A 21,568-nucleotide genomic window follows, 5' to 3' on the forward strand; every position below is an offset into this window, starting at 1 on the left:
TAGACTCAGAAATGTAGCTTGAAAAGGGGCATTTCAGGGACACTTGGCTGGCTCAGTCAGTTAAGGGTCCAACTCTTGATTTTGGTTCAAGTCATGATCCCAGGGTCGTGGCACTAAGCCCTGCGTCGGGCTCTGTGCTGAGTGTGGAGCCTGCTTGGGATTCCTCTCTCTTCTCTTCTCCTCTCTCTCTCTCTCTCTCTCTCTCTCTCCCTCCCTCCCTCCCTCCTCACATGCCCTCCCCTACCCCCCTCACACATACATGCTCTCTCTTGGGATTCTCTCTCTCCCTCTGTCTCTTTTTCAAATTAAAAATAAGGGTGGGGGGAGGCATGTCAAGCACTCACTCCAGGAAGAGCCCCAGGTCCTATCCCAGTGCCCAGTAGGCCTCAAGAGAGCCATACCCAGAGCCTCCCACCATTAACCTAAGAGAGTTCACCCAACAAGTGGACAGCAACATGGCTGGAGGCTAACATCCAACCTACTTCATGGTTTAAGGGAGATTTTCAGATGGCAAAGGAGCACAATGACAAGAAATGAAGGGTCTGGAAACTGGCTGTGTCCTTTTGGGGGAAAGTAACAAGGAGTCATGGTTATTTAATTCACCCACTTGGGTGAAAGGTATAGAGGACTTGGCTTCAGTTCAACATATAGAGAACTTTCTAGCATCTTGAGATTTCCACCTGCCCCAGAGATGGGAAGTCCCTGCAGCATGAGCTTTGAGCACAGCTTCTGACCTTGTAATAAGTCACTGCTTGGCAACATGTAAATGGCCTTTGCAGTATGTCCAGCTAGCTGCCCTCCATGGTCCTCTGCAAGCAATGTGGTCACTGAACAGACACAGCCGTCTGTCCCCTAGAGTATAATAAATGCATTATCTCTGATGGTACTCAGAAGGCCAACTAGAGAGGAAAGCGACTGGCTGGAATGACCCTGGATAGCAACCCCGGCCACTGGCCCACCCAGAGGCCCAGCTGCCCCCTAGTGCCAATAGCCAGCAGGATGTGAGGGCTTGCATGCGACTTCTAACCTTGGCGCCACCATCATCACACAATCACTCTCCCGGGGTGGTTATGTAATGGGTATGTATGAGGAAGGTAGATCAGCGGTCCCCCTAATGCCCCCACCTCAAGTGACAGAATCGCAGAACAAGTGTGGGAGGACACACAGCTAAGCGCCTCCAGAATTCACAGTGCTACCCTCATGCCTGATTTTCCCATCTGCAGACCCCAGAGTCAACTGTCCCAAAGGTTTTCTTTCCTCCTACACACCACAAAACCAGCATGGGGAGTCGATCCCATGGAATTTAGCTGTAGGCAGAGAAAGTCAAATTTCTTTCTATTGCTTGATTTATTCTTGCTTAGTTTTCTTGGAGACCAGGTGACCCTTAGAATCGCTCCTGTGATCTGCTAATGGGTCAGGCAAGCAGCTGATTCATGTTGGAAATACAAGGACCCTTTAATGAAAAGTACTCCTAGGAAAGTTGAGTTCATGGCTGTAAGCCAACATTCCCTGTCTGGCCTCTGAAGCTGCCTCAAATGTCTTACCTGGCAGCACTGCTCCATCCGCAGTATTGCAGACATTTTTTAAAGACTGTACATCAAGACTAATCAAAATGCCCTGAGACAGTCATGACTCCTAGGCATGACATTGCCCACCCACAGCACTGGGTACCCAGGAGCAGGTGAGAAGCCCAGCAGGGAGTGGCATGAACTCAGATGCCTCCAGGCTGAGGGCCTCTCTAGTGCCCAGACCAAGAAGAGGTAGTCACTACCCTGGCCACCACCTAGGAGGAGACAGGAGTGATTGGGCTGAACCAGGAAGGGAAGCTTTGGGATAGTACATTGTAATGAATGAAACTCAGCAAACACCAGAACCTGAGGTCTGTACTAACAGCATCTCCTAGGAAAGACCTTCCAGAACCCTCTGCCAGGCTCCTCCACACAGCAGCAAAACCCCCTTCACTCAGAGAAGGACCAGCCCTCTGCCATAGAGCCATTCTTTGATGTGGGGTGCAGCAGTAAGCTGGCGCCCAGGAAAGAGGCCCAGGGATGGAGTCTAATGTTGATCTGTAAATTCTCTTCATCCAACACGAGGACAGGCATGTACAAACAGGACTTGGATTACCATGGGAGAGGAAGGAATACTGGGTAAATAATGCTTGCATGAATGATTCAGGCTTTTTTTAAAGAAAGACAGAATCTTGTTCTTAGAAACGAAGCTGACATGAACCTCCCACAGTGAGTCACAGGTGGATGGTTTCTCCCACTACAGTTCGGCAGCGAATGAAGTCCCTGACATTAACTGAAAACCTGTCCCGTTCAACCTGAGAGGTCAGCCAGATCCAGTGCCCAGCTGGGATGAAGCAAAGGAGGGTGCTGTGACAACCTGTAGCTGCCTTGGTGTGACCTGGGTCTCAGCAGTGTCCAGGCAACAGCAGCCAAGACCAATCCCGGACATCCCTGCCCAGGTCTCTCCTGCCAAAGAGCCCATGGAGTGGGCGTTCTTGTCCCTCCATAAAAATCTATTTTTAAGTCATATTTGCACTTGGAATGCAGAGACACAAAACAGAACAGTTGTCCCTCCTCCCCAGTTGTCTCTGCGGATCCAATTCCTCTGTAAAAATGCAAGGGCAGTGGATTCACAAAAGGCCAACAGATCTAGAAACTCCAAGGGAAGGAAACCCGGAGGGCACAAAATACGGGCCTCGTATCAGTTACAATGACAGCACTGAAACAAATCTAAGACCAGCAAAGGCCAGGCAGCTGGGGACGGGGCTCAGGTAGCCACTTCCTGGCTGGTCCCCACAGACAAGCCCTCCACCTGGGACACCCACTGTGCAGGCCAGGAGAAGGTCTGCTACTATCCAAACTGACATGGAGCTCACAGGCTATCAAAGGACTGTGATGAGACCACAGGCATACGGCTGTAATTAAAATGAACAAGGGGCAGCTGGGTAGCTCAGTCAGTTAAGCATCCGACTTCGACTCAGGTCGTGATCTCACAGCTTGTGAGTTCGAGCCCCATGTCAGGCTCTGTGCTGACAGCTCAGAGCCTGGGAGCCTGTTTCAGATTCTGTGTCTCCATCTCTCTCCTGCCCCTCCCCTGCTCATTCTCTCTCTCTCTCTCTCTATCTCTCTCTCACTCTCCTCTCTCTCTCTCTCTCTCTCTCAAAAATGAATGAACATTTTAAAAAAATGAACAAGATAAAGCACCTGCTTCATGGTCCCGCAGCTCCAGTGAGGCTGACCTCACTCACACCCTATATTCAGACCACTCTCTGCTCCTGCCCCTCTGTACCCCAGGAAAACCCACAGAGGCTGCTCTGGCACCAAGTAACCCAGACCCCTGACCCCACCCCTTTCAGCTCAGCTGCTAAGGCTCTAATGCCAGTCCCAACCATGGCACCTCAGCATTCCCCATGGAAAATGCCTGTGCAATCCTACGACCCCCCATGGAATCTCCTAAAGACCATACAGGTGGACCCCAAGCAAGCTCTGTCCTCCACGGATGACTCGGACAAACTCTCCTATCTCCTGTGTCATCTCCTCTACAGTAAGACCCACCACTCATGGATATGCTGCCCCCGGGACAAGCTGCCATTCATTCTCCCACATGCTGGTGGGAGGAGGAGCAGGATGACAGTGAGGAGAAGAGGGGAGGAGAGGGGAGCAGAAGGGGTGCAGAGGGGAGGAGGCCCACAGAGCAGGGAGAGGTGGGAAAGTGTTGTGAGCACAGACTTTGGCCACAGCCCATCTGGAACAGGTCCCAAATCTGCTGCTGTACTTCCTCATCTGCAGGTTTCCTCATCTGTACAAATGAATTTATTGTGAAAATAAAAAAAGAAAATGCCCATAGAGCTTTTCAGATTGCTGTAAATGTTAGTTACTATTATTGAGTGGATTTTAAAGTATACTTCTACAACTTTTCTACGTAGCTGGGTTGATTTGACTCGGTGCTTGTTTTAGGAGATATAATCCTTTCTCTTAATTCCCCATGATGGCACGGGGGGGGGGGGGGGGGGCTGATGTGAGCCAAGACTGAGAGCCTGAAACTCTGAAGTGCTTCCATCTCTGTCTGGTCCAGAAGGAATGTGAGCCTTGAACAAAGGCCCAAGGTTGGGATTTTCTCCACTGCCTGCCGTGGGTCCAGGAGCTCCGGCAAGCTAGCTCCACTGAGAAGGGTGAGAGCCAAGTGATTCTAGGATCACCTCCAATCACAGGCTTTCCTATGAACCCTCCCTGTCCCCAGGCTTTTGGAGCTACAGCCAGACCCCAACGTGGCTCTCATTGGGAAATTGTTCATGAAAACCTGATGCAGCATCTCTTAATAGGAGCTGTTTCTGAGCCTGAAATGAAGCAAGCCCCTTAGTTAAATAACACCCCCCTCTACCTGCAGGACATAAAATCCCAGATAATCCACAAATCATGCCTGCAGGGTAAGAACAGTCAGATTTAGCCAGAGAACTCTGCTTACCCTGCCTCACAATGAGCCCACAGGGCACAAAAGTCCAATCTGCCTCAACAATAAAAGTCAAAGAACTATCAGGGATCAATGTAAGTGGGCTCTCCATTCCAGAGTGACTGAAACCAGGAGATGCCAGTAAAAGCCACAAAACCCACCAAGGGCACTGGTAGGGAGAATGGCAGAGGCTGCCCCTGAATTTGGGAGCGGTAGATTTAGGACAGTCAGATGCAGAACAAGAAAACCCAGCAGGGTCAGGAAGAACCTGGCTTCTTGAGGGTGGGGACTGCATCTGCTGTCTTTGGTGTCCCGAATGCTCAGCCAAGCCCAGCATGCAGGAATGGTCCATAAACATGGATGTTCCAGAGATAATTCCAGTTTTCTTTTCCTTGTTTTTATTCTCTTCCAAAGAACCTATTATGGGAAGAAACTGTGGTCCTGCCCTGGAAAGCAGAATCCTCAGCCCTGATTCCCCAGCCCCTTGGGAGCACCATAGGAAGGTACTCTACAAGTGAGCACTTTGGACCGTCCTCCCCTAGAGATCCAGAGTTAGCATTCCCAGAACTGTGCAATGCCTGGCATCCGGCTAACCACTTAACAGAAGCAAAGCAAGTTGAGTTGTTCTTCCCATGTCTTCTGTGGATGAAAACCTCATCAGTCTGATCTCTTGGTGAGGCACTGAAGATGAGGGAGCGTGAGGCAAGCTTGGGGGGCAAAGCAAAAGCTAGCACCCCCTCCCACCCCAGGTGGGATCTGTGTGATATTCCTTGGACACTCCCAGCTACCCAAAACAGAAAAGGACAAGACAAACAAACAAACAACAAACAAATGGGTAAACTGATAAGAGCTTCTACCAGTTTACCAGAAAAAGGCAATCCCATCATACCCTGAAGTCCAGAAAATCCCTACTGTCTTAATGTTAATACTTTGCTAGAGGGGAAAAACAACCTTAGCTTGACAAACCTTAGCATGTGACAGTCTCTTTGAAAACTCCCTCTTGGCTTTATCTCCCGCGACTCCATAAAATGGTCACCCCCCACACACACACTTACTGGGCAGCTCTTCCTGCCCACGGGTCCTGTCCCCAGGCTTTAATAAAATCACCTTTTTGCACCAAACATGTCTCCACAAATTATTTCTTGGCCATCAATTCCAGACCCCACGAACCCCACCATCACCCCAAAGCTTCATCACTAGTCACCCACCCCGCCTAGGCCTTACTACTGTCCACCTGGCAACCCCCTCTTAAATAACTCCTACAGGACAGTCACCTTCAGCCCAGTGCTAATGCTGCATTCTTAGAGTCCAAGCTGATGTGTTTGATCACCTTTAACCAAGACTCACCCCATTCAGCTTGGTCCCCTGAGTATAGATGCTGAGGCCCAAGGTCACAGCCCTCCAGCTTTAGCCTTTGTCTTTAGTGTACTGACCCTGGGGGGTGTCTGGGCAACAAATACCAGCAGTGGGCCCCAGGGATGAGGTTCAGCATGGGCACCCAGAGGGCCATCTCCACTAATGTTTTCAGGCACCAAAAACAACGTAAGTGGGTCTGAACCAAAGGAGCTTGTTAAAGCAGAGAACGCCAAAAGAGGCCATGAAGGCAAGGTGAGGAGCAGTGTCCATAATCCAGCACAGAGATGAACAGGTTCTTCCCCTCACTCAGGCCAGTCAAGGATGGGTTCTGGACCCTCTCCACACATCAATACAAGACAAGAAAAAAGCAGTTCTGGAATCCTCTGAAGGGCTCTCAACTTCCCTGGGCGGAAGGCTCCCAGACCAGAGGCAGGAAGCTCCCATAGCATAAGCAAAGACACCAGGCCCAGGAGGAGGAAGAGGACATCTTCTCTTGCATTGCTCATTAATCTTCATGACAAATGGGGATTTCCTTACTACTGTTATTCTGTGATCAGAAGAGGAACCTCATGCTGAGATCAGCCAATACATCAAAGCAGTATGGGTCCCAAGGCCCAGAACAGCTCAAACCCAGACCCCTGATGCTGACCACAGGCCCAACAGGGCAGAGGCACTGAGGGCTGAGGGACCAACTCCCCAGAACCACCCATGGGAATAAGGTCTGGTTATGAGATAAGATTTTTCTCTCACGTTTTCTTTGTTCTTCATTAACACATTTAGAAAGAAAGAAGTCATGGGGTGCCTGGGTGGCTCAGTCGATTAAACTTCCGACTTCGGCTCAGGTCATGATCTCATGGTTTGTGAGTTCGAACCCCACATCAGGCTCTGTGCTGACAGCTCAGAGCCTGAAGCCTGCTTCAGATCCTGTGTCTCCCTTTCTCTCTGCCTCTCCCCTGCTCATGCTCTGTATCTCTCTGTCTCTCTTCAAAATAAATAAATGTTAAAAAAGAATTTAAAAAGATAAGTTATATATTTTACATTAGAAACTAATTTTTATTGCTCTCATTACACAGTGTTTTCCTAAAGTAAACAGAAGTAAGGGCACCTGGCTGGCTCAGTAGGTAGAGCATGCATCTCTTAATCTCAGGGTCATGAGTTTAAGCCCCACATTGGGAGTAGAGTTTACTTAAAATAAAAAATACATACAAACATACATTTTAATAAATAAGTAAATAAATAAAATAAAGAGAAGTAAAAAGAAGATAACAAAATGCACTCCCAAGTCCCGCTCATATACAGATACACAAGACACCATGAATATATATATGTTTTTTAAACCAGACTGGGTCAGATTTTTTTGAGACCTGGTTTTTTCCCTCTTCAGAACAACATACTCCCACCTTTCGGGCCAATAAATAGCCAAACAGGACTCCATTACATAAGTATGTCCATTTATTTACCCCATTCTAACTGAGCATTCATTTCCAATAACAATCATGGCTGTTCCATTGTACGAAGGGCACCAAACAACCACACAACACATCGTACAGACACGAGAAAAGTCTTGACATAGAACTTAACTAGGCTTCTGTTTTGGAAAGTAGCCCAGGGGGAGGGAATGCTTGACCCTCCAGGGCATGTATTGTCAGGCCCTTAAGACTAAGACCTCCTTCTGGGGAACCTCCCACACCAGGTTCCCATGGCCCCACATCCCCATGTTCTCACACTTGAGGGACATCAACAGAGAATGCGTGTGGGCCAACAACCCGCTGCTAGGAATCTAGGTCCCCAGAACCCCACAAGGCCTGCAAGTCAAGATAGACTCTACAAGGACATCCAAGCAACAGGGATATGTTATAAAACTAAACTCACCTTGCTGCTTTCCATTTACATATTTAATTTTTTATTGTGTTAAGAACACATAACATAAAATTACCATCTTAACCATGTTAAGTGTACAGTCAGTAATGTTAACTCTACGCATATTGTTGTACAACAGATCTCCAAAACCTTTTTTTCATCTTGCAGACATGAAACTCTGTCCCCCTCCCCTTAGCCCCCAGTGCCCACCCTCTCCTTTCTGTCTCTAAGAATCTGACAACTTTAGGGACCTCATAAAAGTGGAATCACACAGTACTTGACCTTTTGTGATTGGCTTATCTCACTTAGTATAATGTCCTCAAGGTTCATCTATGGTGTAGCAGATGTGAGAATTTCCTTCCTTTTTAAGGCTGAATAACATTCCATTGTTTGTACAGATCATACTGTTTGCATAGAACAATCAATGCATCTGTGGATGGACACTTGGGTTACTCCCACATTTTAGGCTACTGTGAATAGTGCTGCTATGAGTATGGGGGCAAGATATCCTGCCTTCAGTTCTTCGGGGTATATACCCGGAATGGGCATATGTTGATTTTCCATTGTGTGGTTTCTAATGATTTGTGAGACACTCAGAGTAACAAGTAAATGTGTTGACCTAGCCAAGCAACAAAACAAAGGTGTTTTTTTTTTTCCTCATTGATTGTTAGATGAAAGTGGAACTGATATTATTGTGAACCAAATAAGAGCAGAACTCTCAGCTTAACAATGAGAATGGGTGGCCTTGCTCACTGCATGTTTGGGATGAGGCATTTCATCCAATGACCCTTTGATGTAGGTCAAGCCACTTGCCTGGCTTTCATATGAAGAAACTTACCATATGCAGCAGTAAAGAGGACAGAGCTCTGTATACGAAGCCCTTTGAGAACAGAAATCGACAGGCACAAACTGTTATCCCTGAAGGTAGAGCTAAAGATATCTGGCTTGACAAAAAATGAATGGAAAGCTGCACCAAATGTCCTTAAGAGAAGTCAGCTGTCTTAACTCTTGTATCCTTCTAGGGGCAAACAACTATCATAAGAACTCAGAATTTGCATTCCATTAGAAATCTTGCCCACACAGTGTTCCTTCAGGTGTGACTGGGCATCGATTAATTGACTTGATGTTTGATTCATCCAGGTCAAAAGGTTCACTGATCCCACATGCAGTAGGCATTCCGTAAGTGGGAGTTTGCTCTGTTAGTGGTGAATGGGCAGAGTCTAGGAGTCATGAGCCCTGGGTTCTAATTTTAAATTCCCCCACCCTTGCAAACTTGACCAAGTCAACAAATCTCAAAAATTCAGAGATTAAGTGGATCAGGGCATCCATAATTATTCCTGTAGTTCCTTGAAGCCAGAACAGTCTAATGGTTCTAGAAGTAACAACTCCAACAATTCTCTTAACATTTCAGGGTATCTTTCAAAATTACAAATCTTGCAACACCTATCACTATAGAAAAGCTAATGACAAAAAAAAAAAAAAAAAAAGCTAATGACTCAGGTCTAAGAGGTAAACACCTGCCTGGGAAACAGGTCCCTGGCAGCCATTTGGGGAAGGGGTTCTCCACACAAGCCTTCTTTTGTAACACGGGAATGTATGCTTCTGTGGACTATGGCAACCTCCAATACCTGTACATTTTCTTTGATACAAAAGACTTTTTTTAAAGAAAAGGCCAAATGGTCTTACACACACACCAGCAGGTTTTAGTGTTACTTCGTTTTTTCTTTTAAACAGGCTGAAACTTTTTCCTGATTCCCAAGTAACAAGGGTTTTATTGCTTACTTTATCAGTTCTAACACTGTTTCAGACCTCACTTTCTTAAATGTGGCCCAGAAATGCAAACTTGAAAGTCCAAACTTGAATCAGAAACTGCATTTTAACATGCCCCCCGCCCCACCAGCTCTCGATTTGAGAATCCCTATGCAAGACAAGACACTCTCAAGGGGCAGACAGCCACTTCTGAAATCGTCGACGTCCCCACTGCCAACACTTAGCTGAAACTCCACAGTGTGGGGATCATGGTCACAAGAAAGGAGCCTGAGAGAAGCTCACAGACCAAAGTCCCTTTAGATATGTTTCAACAGGGGGGAGACCCTCCAATCTCCCTCTCCCTGATGCCAAATGGATTAGCAAACAAACCAATGGACACATGTCTAAGGATTTCATGACCCCCGGTACAAGTCTTCCGAGGTGGGGACAGGGGTATATAGCCCTACGTCCACCTTCCCTTCCGGTGAGAAGTGACCATGAAATCAACAGTGACAACAGCAACAAACAAAATCGAAGTCAGTGCAGCGACACCCAGGGCCTGTCTGCATTACGACAGCCCCCTCCATCTCCCACAAATAAAGTCAGCGATATGTTAAAGCTCCTGATTATTAATAGTCCATTTAGCACTTTAAAAGCAGCACCGCTGATCCTCGTGTGGCTGCCCTGTACACTTGCTCTAGATGCCTAAAGAAGAATGTGTTGAGTAATATACCATGAGAGCGAAGCTCTTCGATTACCACTGGTCTTAATAATTCATGAAGTGCATCTTCTGTTGTACCACCAACCCCACGGGTTACACAGACTTGGAAGGCTCACAGCAGGCAATTCAGGATCGATGATGGGATGAACACTGCCAGCAGGCCGTGCCAAAAACATAATGGGAGCAGGCTCAAAATCCCACATGTGGACGGAAGTGGATTAACTAAATACCAAACCAAAGACATAAAAAGCCTTCTTTTTTTTTTTTTTTCAACGTTTATTATTTATTTTTGGGACAGAGAGAGACAGAGCATGAACGGGGGAGGGGCAGAGAGAGAGGGAGACACAGAATCGGAAACAGGCTCCAGGCTCTGAGCCATCAGCCCAGAGCCCGACGCGGGGCTCGAACCCACGGACCGTGAGATCGTGACCTGGCTGAAGTCGGACACTTACCGACTGCGCCACCCAGGCGCCCCTAAAAAGCCTTCTTTATACTGAGTACAGGTCCTTCAAAAGCACAGAATGTCTCCCTGATCCTTGCCAGCATCAGCAGATAGCAGAGGCTGGAAGCTCAGTCTTTCCCACATAAAAGTCCCCTCGGAAAAGAGTGGTCCTCCTGGCTGCAGAGGAACTGCCCACCATGGCCAACCCTCATGCACAGAGAACCCCCTCTGCTTTGTGCAGACAAAGAAGGCATCCACCAGCACAGAGGGACCTGAGAGCTTGCCAGCAAAACAGGACTGCAAACTCGCAGCTAAAGACCTGGGCAAGGGGAGGGTCCTGAGGTGGAAAGGCAGAATCTCTATGACTGATCATCCAGCATCAACTATTCACCAATGGCCTATTCTGAACTTCAACACAGCAAGATCCAAAGGGAACGGACACAAGGGGGATCAGGAAGAACCAAAAGCACAACAAAATACAAGCCTGTTCACATAGCAGTTTGCAAATGATGATGTTTCATAATCTGAAGTTTGGGTGAGGCGGTGCCAACACCCAGCTGGTACAAGCTGAGAAAACAACTGGGCTGTAAAACCCTGGAATACGACTTGATTACAACAAACATTTCTCCCAAACAGAGCTAATTACACAGCATTCAGCTGCTCCTGGCAGCTCGAATAGGAATGCCGGACATGCATTCCTGCTTCCAACATTTGGGCATCCTTGTAGGCTCTGGCCATACCCCTTCTGTGAACCCTAGGGCCTGAGAGAGAGGAAGGGGACCCCAAGACCCCAAAGGGGACTCTATAGGTCCAATCTCACCCACCTTCATCTTATCCCCTAATAAACTTTGAAAAGTTGGTGGGATCTTCGATAAGATTCCTGTTTTTTAATAAATGGCCTTTTTTATTTACAGGATCCAGTATATATTTTAAAACCTGCCAATGGGGTCATTTTTCACACCTGCATGTTTATTGTGGTGTTAAGAGCTCGGGCTCTGAAGCCAGTGCCTGAGTGTGTCTCCTGCACCATAGGGCAGTGTGAGGGCTACATGAGACAAAGGGCACAAAGGGCACGGAGTGGTGCCAGGCACACAGCAAGCTCCCAATGGGAGTTAACCATCACTATAAGTATTAATAACCAGATCTCTGGAGATTGTTCTACCTCATTCTTTTCAACAACTGCTAGACTCTACAGTATAGATATGACACATTTAACCAGTCTCTTGTTACAAAAATCAAGTTGTTCCTAGCATTATAACCAAAAAAAAAAAAAAAAGGAGCAATGAAGATGATTGCACAAACATCTCTTCACGTGTGTGCAAGTAGGTTGTAGGGCAAATTCCTAGAAGTGGCATTTCAGGTCATACGGTTGTGGTTTTTGTGATGAATATGGCTAATCACCCTGGAAGAGGCTGAGGTGACTCTACTCCCACCAAGAGGGCACGGGGTGGGACACCCCGGGCCCTCGCCACTCACCCCAGTGCTCTGTGAGGCCTGGAGACCACACAGGAACACAAACGGCACTCAGCCCCAGGACGGCACATCAGCAGGGAGCCAGGCGGTAGGTGTCCTGATCCCAGCTGTCCACCTGCACACTCCTGGGATCACCTGCCTTACTTAATCCCCTCATCCCCACTAAGTCCCCATCTCTGTTTAGAGACCCGTTCTGGCTGTAGCTTCACCAGGCACACATCAGTTTTAGGGCAGGCAAGAGGCTGAAAGGTAAGGCCCAGAGAGCACCTGGCTCAACCAGCAGGGAGGGTGCCTTCAAGCCCCAGGAAAGGCTCCTTGGCGTAAATTAGCCAGGAACATGATGGGGTATAAAGGCCTTTCTAGAGCAAAGAGAAGTGTGTGCAGGCCAAGGATGACACCAGGGGACACGCAGGGGCCTAAATCATCCCTTTGCGCACACACCTGCTTCTTAATGGAATGGGTATTCGTGAGAAGCTATAGGCAGGCCCATGGTCCAGACCCCGCCCTATACGCGGCCTTTATACAAATCGTACACAGCCCCAGGGATGCTGAGGTGGCTTAGAAAATGACATCATAGGGAGAGGGCGAAGGACAGGACAGACAAACATGAACCTTCTCGTCTATAAAGCCATGAGGGCCCCAGAACAGAAGGCAGCCCAGGCTACACCTGGGTCCAGACACCAGGATCCGACTAGACCTGCAGCAGATCTGCAGCTCGTGGGGCCAGTATGTGTGGCTACCTGACATCGACTGTCATAACAGAGCTAAGTGAGCGACTTTTAAATAAGCCATATGTCAGGGCACTCTTCAGAGAGCCAAGACCCATCCTGAGGGGAAGACAGAGCCACCCCAGCCCCACCACTCCACCTGGTCCAGCACTAAGTGGCTGTGTTCACAGAAGTGCGGCTTCCCTTGGAATTCCAGTGTGGTGAGGGTCCCCAAGTCAACATCAAAGTCCCCATGTGGGATATGCAGCCTCAGCTCATAGACAGTCCTGGTAGAACCCACTGGGGGTAGACACGTGGGCGCTGGAGGGCCAGGATGCCCCTCTGTCATGTCACTCTCCACATAATGGACAGAAATGCTCTGACTCAAGCCTTAACACAACTGTCCCCCCTACACATGAGGAGGTTGTGGCATGGAGGTGCTAACGGACTTCCACAGTCACCAGACTCTGGACCCACTCACTAACCATAGCTCTATCCTCTAAGTCATTTCCTTTGTCTTAGCCATTCTCCTCTTATAAAACCTCTCTCTGAGGTTATGAATGGTTTTGATGACAATGGAGATCAAATTACTTGCTTTAGCCACAAAAATCAGAAGGTCCTGTCAGCTCCTAAGCATTTTGAGACGAAAACGGTAGTCAGAGGGTCACCAGTGACACTGCAGACCCTTCTCCAGGCCAGTGGCACAACCCCACTACCCGCCTTCCCTGAGCCTGGGCCAGCCCAGGTCTGTAACCTCTGGGCCCTGGTGGCTCAGTTGGTTAAGCATCCAACTTTGGCTCAGGTCATGATCTCACAGTTCATGGTTCGAGCCCCACATCTGGCTCTGCGCTGACAGCACAAAGCCTGGAACCTGCTTCGGATTCTGTGTCTTCCTTTCTCTCTGCCCTCCCCTGGCCACGCTCTGTCTCTCTCTCTGTCTCAAAAATAAACAAACATTAAAAAAAATTTTTTTAATAAAAGTGAGGGGGCCCTGGACTTTCTGAGCTACTGGGTTTTTTTTTTTCCCCTCCTTTAAGCATCTCCAAAGAAGAAAGGGATTTTCATCTTCTTATCATTTCATCTGGTGGAAGGAGAGTGAGAACAACCCCCAAAGGAGGTGTCACACCTGTCCTCCTCAATTCAGCTGTCCTCATTATCACAGATTACCTGACAGTCCTGTCATCATGGCCAGTCCTATGGCAAACACTAAAACTACAGAAATGATCAAAAAAATTAAAGGAAGCTAAATGGCTTTATCCAAGTCATGAATGAAATGTATCTTGCACTGCACTTCCCTGGATATTTATGGTGTTTATTCCAATCTTTTCTAGGCCAGAAAATTCCTGAGCTCACGACAGGCCGTCCTGTCACCATGACAAACAAGCTGGCTGAGACCAGGCTGTGCCTGCGATTGCATTTTCCACCCTCCAAACAGAATATATTAGACATTACGCAGGCAGCATTTATTTTAGGAAGGCTTTTCATTATGGCGATGTAAAATGTCAAGGCTGAGACACAGCGGGCTCTTTCCAGACCTGCAGGCTCCCTCATTATCTGACAAATGCACAAGTTCCTGCCATGTGATGAGTGAGCTGGCCCACCCCTCAAAGGAGGCAACCCAACATCCAAGTTAATCAACCAATGGGAAGTGCTGAAGGAAGGAGGAATCTAACATGGACACAGCCCTCCAGAGCTAGGCAAGAGGTGGGGCGTCATATCCAGGATGGAGGAAAGAGGCAGGGTGTCGTGCCGAAAGCAGTCAGATAATGAGGAGCAGGGAAATGTTAGGGGGCTTTGGGGGAAGGAAAGACTCTGGAGAGGGTCCTGGCCCAGGACACAGGCACCACGCCCTATCCCAGACATGCAGAACAGAGCTGCAGGCCATCGTGGAGGAAGAAACGACCAGTGTGCTGTTAGCTATGCCCATTGCTGCTGCTAAGACACACATACAGGAAGGTGACTCTCGTCTATTAGAACTGCATACCTATGAATATATTTAGTTCAGCTTTTTATTTTATAGATGGGGGAAATGAGGTCCAGAGAAAGTAGATAATTTGGTCACTCATAACATAAGGAACCCCTTTATTTTTTTTGTTACTCCCAAAGAGGGTAGAACATTAAACGATTCTTTCCAGGGGTGTTGGTTTGGAAGAAAAACCAACAACTTTTAGACTACATTTCCTTTTTCCAACACACTGAGGAAACATGTAGGGAAACAAGTTCTTCAAATACTGGTGTCAATCATGTGCTTGATTTATACTGCATGAAATTGTGATATTTACCACAAATACTCTAAACACACTTCTGGTGCAGATCTCACTCACCTAAAACACTTCATAGAAATATTCCTTCAATACAATGACTACAGTTAACACTGCTGCATGGTATGTTTAAAAGTTGCTAAGAGAGTAAATTCTAAAAGTTCTCAACACAAGGAAAAAAACATTTTTCTTTTCCTTCTTTTTTTTGTCTTGTATCTGATAAGATTAAGGATGCTAACTAAACTTCATGTGGCCATCAATTCACAGTCATTATGCTGTACAACACCTTAAACTTACACGTATGTGTACTGTATGTTAACTGTACTTCAATAAAACTGAAGGGAAAAAAGTAAATACTCCATAAAATAGTGGTTTCTGTTTTTTTATTTCATAGACTTAGTAAGCCATGTTTTTCTTTTAATTTCAGGAGAACCTACAGAAAGTCTCTAAATCTTTAGGTTTCCGATTTAAATGCTTTAAAAAAAAAAAAAACTACCACCTGGTATCAATAATCACTAACTAATAACAAATAAATAAAATCTCAGAATTTATTTTTTTTTCTTCTTTTTTTTTTTTTTAATTTTTTTTTTTCAACGTTTATTTATTTTTGGGACAGAGAGAGACAGAGCATGAACGGGCGAGGGGCAGAGAGAGAGGGAGACACAGAATCGGAAACAGGCTCCAGGCTCTGAGCCATCAGCCCAGAGCCTGACGCGGGGCTCGAACTCACGGACCGTGAGATCGTGACCTGGCTGAAGTCGGACGCTTAACCGACTGCGCCACCCAGGCGCCCCTAAAATCTCAGAGTTTAAACAAGTCTTAAAAGTGAGAAAATGTGACCCGATGGAAGGAGCCACTCATCGTCCTGCAGTGTTAGGGACACTACATCTCTTCCAACCTCACCAGGTGACCAGGTTTGGTCCTCCAGGCAGCTCAGTGGAAATAATCCACACTAGTTACTCCTTGGGTGCACACCCCCAAGGTACTACACTGACTTCTGGGTTATGAATCAGGCTTCCTAAGGGAGTGTGGACTGGATACCAAGAACCAGATCATTGCTAAGCAATCTAGAAAGAAATCAAGTTTGGGCCTCCACAAAACCCAAGGCAAATCCAGATGCCCTATGCTCTACTTCCCTGATGCTTAAGGACCTAACGCAACATCCATCACTGCACTTCGGGGCAGAGAGACAGACACAGGACAGTTCGTAAGCCTAAGGGTGCTGCATTGTGTATGCACCCATCTGACCCCGCTTCCCACAAGGAAGATGCCTGGCCGCTCACTCTAAAAGGACATACACTCGATCACCCTGTCCAGGAGACGGAGGAACGGGAAAGGCTCACGCAATGCAAACCTATCTGTCATTCTCCCTGCTGGAAAAGCCATAATCTCACCATCGAAAGCCATGAGAATAGAGCGCCTCATCTTTTCCAAAGCCCCCTCGGAGAACTGGCTGTCCTTCTCACCAGATTTATCCTCCTCCTGCTGCCTACCACGCTCCCTCTTTGTTTGCCTGAGCATCTAAGTTACGCCGGCAACAGTAACACGTTGTCAGTCTAACTTCTAACGCCTCTACTGCCCCTGAACCCCTCCCTCAGCCCCGTCAGAAGATGCACAAACCTCACGAGGGAAAAAGCCCTGCTTCAAAAGGTGGAAGAGCATCCGGCTTAGAGCGACGCTTCCTTCCTGTGCTTGGGTTAGAAAGAGTGTACGATGACCCCGATTTCCAGGGCCTTCCGCTCATCACAACGCAGGTGGTCCTACTCTTCCCCCTCTCCCTCCACTGCCCCTTGGCGCTTCACCCACTTCAGGTCCCAGGACTCGTGCCCCTCCATTAGGTCTTAGGGCAGGGGTGCTTGCCCCAGACCTGGGACCCACATATTAGAAACATAGGGAGACTCTGGCACAATGAGCACAGGGGCTGTGAAGCAAACCGAAGTCATCAGGGAGGACGCTTGGGCCCCAATCTCACGCAAAATCAAGTGTTGCCCTCCACTCACTCACAGGCTGGACCGTGGGCCCAGAAGGTCACGACTCACCCAGAGTCACAGGCTGGTCCTGTGCAGTCAGGACAACAGCTGAGCACTCACACCCCTGCACACCACATAGCCAAGCATACGCCAAATCTAGACAAGAGTTCTTCTTTCTCACTCTCATTTTCGTTCCACAAACACTTCACCTTCTGCTTCTCCCAGCTGCTAATTCATGACGTAGCCCAGAGAAGGAGCCAAAGGTCAATTCCACAACCAAGCCACACAGAGACAGAGCAGAGAGAGAAAATAACCCACAACCCTGACTGGCAAAGGCACCTAAAGATGATAGGTCACGTTTTAGCCTTTCCATGCTGATCTATGGAACACTTTATAAACCGGTAGATTGAGGTCAACTGTACTTTGCGGCTGAGGAAACAATTCATAGCACTGAACCTGCGGTGGCAGCACCCCCGTGCAAAGCCCCACACAACCCAGACAGCAAAGTCACAAGCACTATGAACAAGGAGGAGGAGGGGAGGAAGGCCATGCGTGCCACAGGACCCTTCCCAGGGATACCCTTTGCCCTGGAGCCACTACATTTGCAAGCACTCTGTGTGGTGTGTTTTCAAGCTGTACCTAACACTCCACCTAATGAGTCTTCAGTTTTTGCTCGGTTTTCCCTATTTCGTGTCATTTTGTTCTGTGATTGTTTTGTTTTTGCATGTTGCTATTTTGTAATAAAGCCTGTATTTGTCAGCACATCTAATGGAAAACATCTATTTCTTAAGGTTCCCAAAAAGGTAAAAAGCCAACTTCATAGGCACTGCCTCCATTTCCTGGCAAGAATTAGGAAACAATGAAATAAATGTACATGGAATAAAAAAGTTAGTACTTACTCACCAAAATCTTCTACAGATAAGAGCTTCCCAACCCAAGAGCAGTGTATATGGCACGGAATATTCTCTAGAGTTATTAAGTAAATTAACTTTACATTTTTTTTTTACTGTAGAACAAGCACTGGGAGATGAACAGGAAAAGGTCCTGGTGTGGTCTTTTGGAGGCAAGAAGGTTCTTAAAGGCAGGGATGTTATGGGAAGGCATGAAAGGTTTGGGAAGGTTTTTGGAAGGCAGAGAAAATTCTGAAAGACAAAGAAGGTTCTGGAGGGCAGGAAGGTTCTAGAAGACAGAATTGTTCTGGAGGCAGGGAAGGTTCCAGGAGGCAAGGAAGATTCTGGAGGGAGGGGAGGTTCTGGAGGGAGGGGAGGTTCTGGAGGGAGGAAATCCGGGGAAAGTTTTGGAGGCAGGGAAGGTTCTGGAAGGCATCAACACTGTCTTGTTCACGTTTCATATCCAGTGCCCAGTATAGTCCACAGTACATAGCAGGCACTCAAATCCATGGTACTGACCAAAGGGTTCCTTACTTGCTTAATTTTATAGTTCAGTGGGAAACTAGTACTCTTTATTCATAGCGAGAATGAAGAAAACCAGACAAGGGATAAATGTCTGAATTTCCCTGAAAATGTCATTTTGTTTGGTTCTGGGCATCAATGTGAGAAACTATGGAGCTATCCCCAAATTCTAATGATGCCACCCTTCCTCCAAAGAAAACGGGCTCTTGCTTCTCCCCTGTAGTTAAGGATCCCAGGACCCCCAAGAGCCTTATCCAACCAGAAGCTGAGATGATTCACCGCTGGGTCTCTGTCCCTGCAGGGAGGGTTGCCTGTCTCTGTTGAACCATTTCTCCTAGTGTGCAGCCTCCTGGGGTCCCAACTCTGATGTGGAAGGCACACCAGAGAACACCTACAGTCCCCCCCCCCCCCCCACAGAACTGGCTGACTTTCCTCTCTTGGATCTCAACCACCAACTCTTCACTCTGATCCTTCTTATATTCCTACTTTTTGCCCAGGTTCTCTTGTGTTCTCAGTGGATTAGTCAAACGACTCAGTCTACCACCACTGGACACAGAACTCTATCCAAGATCTTTGGCACTGAAATGGCTTTAACCAGCAAAGCTGAAGCTCATATTGAAACAACAGTTTCTAAATGAAAATGAAAGTTTGATACATATCATTCAGCTGACAGTCGCCAGTACAGTAAGTGCGCAAATATGAATCTGTATTCTCTGAATTATCTACATTTATTCCAACTGAATAAGTGAATCTCACTCCCTGACATTGTCTAGGCTGAAGAATTGTCACTAATTCATTTGGAAATGTTCTTAGGTGAGAAATTTCGATTTTGGAGTGACACACAGTGAACAGTAGCAAGAAAATCTGAGGCAGAAATGTACTTCCTGCCCTCACCTTACTTTTATAAAAATTACCTGATAGGACTGAATGACTGTTCCTGCTGCAGATAACTTCAACTGAGAACCGACATTCCTTTGTATTTCATTAACATTTATGCTGACCACCAGAGAAATGGACTAGGGGATGAGAAAGGGAACCTGTGCCCTAGAAATGCAGAAGAGGCCAGATAACATCAAGAAAGTTTCAAGATAAGATTATATCGTATTTATAAATTGCTGAAACTGGACCAGGGAACCTTTTCCAGCTCCATAAGCCTGTAATTGTTTTATTCATTCAGCAAAAATTACTGAGTATATATATTGGGATATGTGCCCACATTGATACCAATTCACAACTATGTCTATTTGATATGTGGGCTAATTCTGCAGCCTCAAGAGGCCAGTGGCAAACGGCCCTATGAGTTCTGGTGAAGAAGGGCGAACGGCCCGCCACTGGTTCTCACAATGCACTGCAGCCCACTGTAATGCATTGTGCCCGGTGATGTGATTTATGGACTAGATGGCCCTTTTAACCAATACGATATGAAACCAGATATTTGAAGGGTTCTTGCAAAGAAATCATACATTGTTAATGACCACACAAACACAGAAAATGGGGTTGCAATGCTGACACTTCTCCCAGCGGAAACTGTCCTTCAGACACCTTCTGAGGTCAAAGGCATAGCAATTTAATTAGACCCAACAAGAAGGCAGCTGAAAAGATTAAAATTCGTTCTTCAGATTTTTCTAAATGTGGATTTACATGTATTATCATCAACAGTGGACACTGTTCTAACTGCATATTGTGCCTTGAGACAGTAGATAATAACAGCCTGAAACCATCTAGATTAAAGACATTTGAAAATTAAGCATCTGGAGATGCCTGGGTGGCTCAGTTAGTTAAGCTTCCGACTCGTGATTTCAGCTGAGGTCATGATCCCAGGGTCATGGGACTGAGCCCCATTTCAGGTTCTATGCTGAGCATGGAGCCTGCTTGAGATTCTTTCTCTCTGCCCCTCTTCCCTGCACACACACGCATTCTCTCTCTCTAAAATAAAAATAAATAAAATTTAAAAATAAAAACCAAGCACCTGAAACGTTACTAATAATTTTGGTGAGTACAGAGAAGTTTTTGTACCTGCAACAATATTTTAATGATTAATAATTACTTTAATGATTACTAATACATCACTCTTTTACATTTATTTTTAAACTTATTTTATAATAATCATTATTTCAATAGAGCATATGTATAATTTGTAAATAAGTGTGTGTGTGTGTGTGTGTGGTGTGTGGTATATATATATACACACACACACACACACATCTCTGTGCAGAGGTGGAGAGGAGAGCATGTGCAGTATGGAGGACAGGTGTGAAGTGGGGGACGTGGGCCTCATCCACAAGGTTTGGGGAGGTTTCAAACAGAAGACTGACAGGGTCAGATATTCCTTCCTGGTGGTCACATATTCCTGAACTGGAGGAGAGCAAGACTTCTTTCTATGACACTTTGTGCTGCCATATTTAAGCCCATCTCTACTCCCCCCCACGAAAGCACACGGCCAGGAGCTTCCTCCCAAAAACCCTCCATCTACATCAGGTCTTCTCAAGCTCAGCATGGCTGGAATTAGGACCAGTTCTTCGTTTCTCTGGGGTCCTCTGGGGTGGGGGCACTCTGTGCACTATAGGGCGGTCAGCAGCATCCCTACCTGCCCTCTCTAGGGCCCACTGGCATACCTCCCACCCAGCTGGGTCCAGCAAAAAGACAGTTGAGACCACAGTCGAGAACCGCTGGGTTACATGAAGGAACCCATCACCTGCTTCTGCTCCAGGACGCAAGTGAAAACACGCCTTTGCCCTTTCTTCTGAGAGCGTATTCTTCCTGCCATTCTTCATTTATTTCACACAGCAAAGCAGCGTATTTTGATATTCTGGAGGAACTACTACATCAACATGACAATATATCCAGACTTGGGTAGACTCTTTCAAAATAAGGTTTTGATTTTGGAATTAGCCCATTTAATTACAATCTTTGTGAGACATGTTATTTTATGTAAGATTGCCTCTACAGTCTGGAACATTCTTTTTTCATAGTGCTTGACTTTAAATTCACCTGGATATCTGATGTTCTTTCAGAGTTCCTATGAAAAACATGTAATCATGAAACAAATGCTATATATTCTTCAACAGTATTTAGACCAAAAATATCACTTTGTAACATCACTAATAGACTTCTTCATTAATGTACTGATACTGTCCTAAAATGGGTTTTTAACATCTA

General features: G+C 46.7%; 1 protein-coding gene across 1 annotated transcript in view; it reads right to left on the reverse strand.

Moving 5' to 3' along the window:
- Positions 1-21,568, reverse strand: part of PTPRN2 (protein tyrosine phosphatase receptor type N2) — a 768,343-nt gene that overhangs the window by 732,888 nt on the left and 13,887 nt on the right.

The sequence above is a fragment of the Lynx canadensis genome, chromosome A2 (assembly GCF_007474595.2).
Source record: "Lynx canadensis isolate LIC74 chromosome A2, mLynCan4.pri.v2, whole genome shotgun sequence".
NCBI classification, from domain to species: Eukaryota; Metazoa; Chordata; class Mammalia; order Carnivora; family Felidae; genus Lynx; species Lynx canadensis.